General features: G+C 43.2%; 1 non-coding gene across 1 annotated transcript; it reads left to right on the top strand.

Annotated features, from left to right (window-relative positions):
* Window positions 1-5371: 5371 nt before the first annotated feature.
* Window positions 5372-5490, top strand: LOC143282582 (5S ribosomal RNA). The gene has a single exon (XR_013055278.1). It is a non-coding gene; the product is annotated as a 5S ribosomal RNA (ribosomal RNA).
* Window positions 5491-5738: the final 248 nt, after the last annotated feature.

Below are 5738 nucleotides of genomic sequence, written 5' to 3'. Positions count from 1 at the left end.
TGTAAATGCCAAAATATACCAATCTTGATGTCGGGGGTGTGCTTAATACGAACTATCTAACATTCCTAACTGTGATTCTAGCTCGAAGCTCACCCGATTGTGCAATCTAGGCACCTAACAAACTGTATGTGGACAGTAGATGGAGGTCGTTTTGGATTTGTGAAAGGAGTCATTTTGAGCCTGTTCACTGCAGACGGAACTCCCGAGAGCAGAGTTTGAACAAACAAACAAACAAACAAAAAAACCTGGTAGTTTCTTTGGTCGGAGATTAGCACGTTGCACCAGCTGAAAGTCATTGCTCTAAGCGTTTTCCATCAGCTTGAATATAAAATGTAACAGGTAACAGGCAAGTAAATACAACAGCTTTTCCGAAACGAAAAGAAATTCAAAGTCCGTCCATGTACCCTTCATTCAATATAAAGATGGTCGAACATTGGTACTCGACTATAATAACCCAAACTTAATATTGAGTTGACAATTGTATCGATGTCTCACAACGGTAGCAAATAGATATGTTTTGTTGTTCTTTTCTCCTTATTTTGCGGAATTCAAGAAGCAAACAAGAAAAATAAAACAAAGCAGACCCTTTCCTTTCACTCTCTTGGTTTTTTGTCGTTGTTGGTTTTTTTGTGTGTGTGTTTTTTTGTTTTGTTTTTTGTTGTTTTTTTTTGTTTTGTTTTTGGGGGGGGGGGGGGGGGTTGTTTGTTTGTTTGTTTTTGATTATGTTTTCATTGTATGCAGATTGTTATTACTTTATAAAAAAAAAATGTTCTCCCTGCTTTTGATATTACATGTCCCTGCATGATATTACATTGACATTCAATCTGCTTCTCCCTCTCGCCCCCTTTTCTTCAAGTCTCGGATTAACCCCTTGGCCGCTGACGAGTATGCTCGTCAGTGAAGGTGAAGGCTGCCATATCACTGTAATGAAAATGTGCTTATGATACTGGTAAAGATGTCAGGCACCGTTTTTTTTGTTTGTGACTGTGTTACTCATGTTCAGAAAAAATAACTTACTCCAGTAGATTTAAACACATAAAAGTACACAGCAAATGGGAACTGCACTTGGGACTCATGGTACACGTGTCTCATTTCACCAAGCTGCGGGCTGCGGGCGCAATAGCCGAGTGGCTACAGCGTTGGACTTTCAATCTGATGGTCACAGGTTCGAATCTCGGGGACGGCTCCTGGTTGGTAAAGGGTGGACATTTTTTTTCCGATCTAGCAGATCAACATATGTGCAGACCTGCCAGTGCCTAATCCCCCTTCGTGCGCATGCGCACGCAGAAGATCAGATACGCACGTTAAAGATCCTGTAAAACATGTCAGCGTTCGGTGGGTTATGGAAACAAGAATATACCCAGCATGCACAACCCCAAAGACGGAATGTGGCTGCCTACATGTCGGGGTAAGTAAACGAAACGGTTTTACACGTAGAATGTTACACATCTGTCTGAGTGTGTATGTGTGCGTGCATGGAATCTGATTGAATGACACTTGAAACGAATGATGAGCGCCCAATGGCAGCCGTCAGTCAGCTCTACCCAGGTAGACTGTGTGCAAATGACACCGTGTTTGTAAAGCGCTTAGAGCTTGGTCTCCGACCGAGGATACGCACTGTATAAGTATCCATACCATTCATCGTTCATTCATCAAGGGATTGAACCGTGTACATCTTAGTGAAGATCCTGCCTCCGAATTTGAAAACAAGAAAAAATAGTTGGATTATTCGTATGTTTATTGTCTTGTCTGTCTCTGTCTGTCTGTCTGCCTGTCTCTCTTTCTCTCTCATCTCTCAATCCCTCTTTGTGCTCCTGTCTCTGTTTCCCCGACTCTGTCTTTCTTTCTCTCTCTCTCTCTCTCTCTCTCTCTCTCTCTCTCTCTCTCTCTCTCTCTCTCTCTCTCTCATTGTAAACCCCCTCCTTCTGTCCCTAATTTTTGTTGATGGTAATCGTGTCTCCCTATCCATCGTCTTTTTTTTCTTTCTTTTTCTTTCTTTATAATATGAATTCGTTTATGTTTATTCTCTTTCTTTCTCCATAATTCCCCTCATACCTCTGCCTTCCTTCCTTCATCTTCACAATTGTTAATGGCTTGAATGCACGTTTCAACAAAGGAGGGAGGTACAATTTCATTCCAATACATTCATACATTAAAGGACTCTCACGTTGATAAAAGAACCCTCGACGCACACTAGGTTCCTATGAATAGTCCTCTGCCCAGACTCCCACCCCCACCCTTCCTTAGATTTTCAAATCACGAGCGTTCATCTTCATAAAAGAATCATTCTTGCCACGTACTAGCTTTATTTGGTTTTCATTTCAAGTACATTCGAACTGATCGAAGACGAAATGTTTGTCAGTGCTACATTTTTCGATCTTTCATTCCATTCATTTCTGAACTCATAGGAGGCGTAGCGAGACGGGAAAAAAGCAATCCTCTAAGAAGCAGTATTATGGGGATGTGAATACGGATATGGCCATAATCACGAAAGTAGTGCTTATTTCGTTCTCTGCCAAAAGAGGCGAGCGGCGTTCATGTTCTCTCTCTCTCTCTCTCTCTCTCTCTCTCTCTCTCTCTCTCTCTCCCTCTCTCTCTCTGTTCGCATGCACACTCTGTGTGTGTGTGTGTGTGTGTGTGTGTGTGTGTGTGTGTGTGTGTGTGTGTGTGTTTGTGTGTGTGTTTGTGCGTGTGTGTGTGTGTGTGTGTGTGTGTGTGTGTGTGTGTGTGTGTGTGTGTGTGTGTGTGTGTGTGTGTGTGTGTGTGCACGCGTACGTATGTGTGTGGTGTGTGTGTGTGTGTGTGTGTGTGTGTGTGAAAGGGTCTGGGTCTGAGAGCTTGTGCGTGTACCTCTCGTGTCTAGCTTTTACTTTCCGTTCACACAGCTATTTCTTCACAATTACAAATCGTCTCATTTTTTTCTCTTTTTTTTTTCTTGGTTCATGTTCCTATGCACGTATGCATAAGCTTGTGTAATCTTGTAAATGAAAAAGAACAACAAAAGATCAAACTTTATTTCAGCCAATATATACACAACACAAAAAAAGTTTCCGAGGAATTAGGAACATGATTTACATTGCTCTCTCTCTCTCTCTCTCTCTCTCTCTCTCTCTCTCTCTCTCTTTCTCTCACTTGATTTTGTTTACTGTAGACCTTATTTAGGGTGGTGTCTGGATGAAAAAAAAAAGCACCAGTGCTAATCTATCATCCTCGGAAATAATGATTTTTCTTCTTTTTTTTTTTTTTTTTCTCGCTCTTTCTGTCAAATTCCTTTTGTTTTCTTCAGCATGCTGTCAGCCCTTTTTTTTTGTCCTAATAAGAAGCCATTTGATTTTGTTTTCGGAAGGAACATCATAAGGACTTAACCCTTTCACCGCCAGTCAATTCAGAGTACAAAATTCCCTTGTGGTCTAAACAGAGAAAAGACAGTGGGTATGAATAGCTGGAGATTCCCCCCTGCGATGTATAGAAAATATGGCCTATCCTACCACCAAACATGAAGAGCAGTAGGTTCATGGATAACAGACCAATGAATGGTCACCTTTCAGTGACATGGGTCCTCTACCACGCCTGTATGCAAGCAGTACACAAAGAGATAGAAAGCATTGGCTACGGGAGTACGGGAGTTCCATACAGGTACCGGAACCATATGGGTCTTCGACTAGAGGATGGACATCCCACCCCCACCTCTCTCTCTCTCTCCCTCTCTCTCTCTCTCTCTCTCCCCCTCTCTATCTCTCTCTTTCTTATATATATATATATATATATATATATATATATATATATATATATGTGTGTGTGTGTGTGTGTGTGTGTGTGTGTGTGTGTGTGTGTGGAGTGATGGTCTGGAGGTAACGCGTCCGCCAAGAAGTGAAAGAATCTGAGCGTACTGGTTCGAATCACGGCTCATCCGCCAGTATTTTCTCCCCCTCCACTAGACCTTGAGTGGTAGTCTGGACGCTAGTCATTCGAATGAGACGATAAACCGAGGTCCCGTGTGCAGCATGCACTTAGCGCACGTAAAAAAAAACCCACGGCAACAAAAGGTCAGTCCCTGGCAAAGTTCTGTATAAAAATCCCCTTCAATAGGAAAACATAAAAAAAACTGCAGGCAAGAAAACACAAAAAATAAAAGGCAAAGCCTTGAAGACTCACTTGTGTTTCACACTCTATCCAGTAAAGGAATCACGAGGAGAGAAAAAAAAAGAGATTTAAAAAATCGTTGAATGTGTTAAATATTACATATACGATAAGCTTGGGGGAAAAAAATATAAAAAGAAGAAAATAAAGGCATGCAAGCAGGATCGAATCATGCATATTCAGTTCCGAATCAAGCAGACTAATCCCCACTGCTGTGGCATATCTGACGTCATTTGACTGAATTTAATATCTGAAACAAATGTTGACGTTTAACATCAGCCTAGTTACATGGGAGCAGACATTTGTGGACGGAGCGGAGTCGTCGTTGAAGACCAGTTAAGCCTTCAAACATCTTCTTCTTCTCTGCCCCCCCCCCCTCCACTACCCTCCACACTCACTCCCCCCTCGCCCCCTCCCCCCACCTCCCACCCCCTTTTATCATTCGTCATTCCACACAGTCAGCCCACATGTGGTGACAAATAGAACTGTCTTTTTCAGGTCCTGCCGTCTGAGAAGGCGTAGAGCTTGGTGCCATACCTTGTGGCATTGTCCGTGTATTCTGTGTGGCTTATTCAGGATTAAAGAGGCTATACCAGTCTTGAATAAAAAGCTATTTTGTGTTCGCATATTTCTTCTGTTATTGCTGCTGTGTGCACATATCAAATGATCGGTAAGGACAAACCCGGCGCTTCCTTTTATTGAGGAAGTGTCTGGGTTTGTTTCCAGTGTACCTTTAGTTTAGCTGTGTGCTAGCTGAATCGGTAGCAAAGGCAGCATTGTCTTGAAGTTGTGTACCTTGTGAATGGTGAGAGTTACCACTCTTTACTATTTGTTAATCATCTGGATTTTTTTTCTTCTTGACGAAGAGGCCATCTCTGAAGGACGTGGTCAGCTGTCTGGGTCTTGTTGATCAGCAAAGGGTAGGTTGATGAAGGACGCCAGTTCATGTGAGCGTTGAGTCGGTCGGTTTTGTGGGCCAGGTTCAGAGCCTCACTTGCTGCTTGTGCTGTCTTTGACAAGAGGATAGGGTGGTGGTAATCGTTCTTTCTCTGTCTGTTGTGGGTTCAAGACGTTGCCGTTTCATTCCGCCATCAAAGATTCCTCCATCCCATGAGACCCCAGGAGACAAGCCCTCAGAGGAGATCGTTTGCCACAGCGCTTTACTGCTGCAGTCTTGGGGTTAGTCTGCTTGCATCAAAACTGAACGAGTTAGGTTCAATTCTCCTGGCATGCCAACGGCCATACCACGTTGAAAACACCGGTTGTCGTCCGATCACCGAAGTTAAGCAACATCGGGCCCGGTTAGTATTTGGATGGGTGACCGCCTGGGAACACCGGGTGCTGTTGGCATTCCTTTTCTCAAGGCCTGACTAAGCGCGTTGGGTTACGCTGCTGGTCAGGCATCTGCTTTGCAGATGTGGTGTAGCGTATATGGTTTTGTCCGAACGCAGTGACGCCTCCTTGAGCTACTGAAACTGATACTGAAGCTTTACAAGCTATTCTCTAGACGCCATCGAGGTACTGGCGTCTGTTGTTTGGGTTTTTTTGTTTGTTTGTTGTTGTTGTTTTTTTTAGGGGGGTTGTTTAGTTTTCTTTCC

This window comes from Babylonia areolata, chromosome 5, assembly GCF_041734735.1.
Source record: "Babylonia areolata isolate BAREFJ2019XMU chromosome 5, ASM4173473v1, whole genome shotgun sequence".
NCBI lineage: Eukaryota > Metazoa > Mollusca > Gastropoda > Neogastropoda > Buccinidae > Babylonia > Babylonia areolata.
Note: the sequence above shows the minus strand (reverse complement) of the source record. Positions and strands in the feature narration are given on the sequence as shown.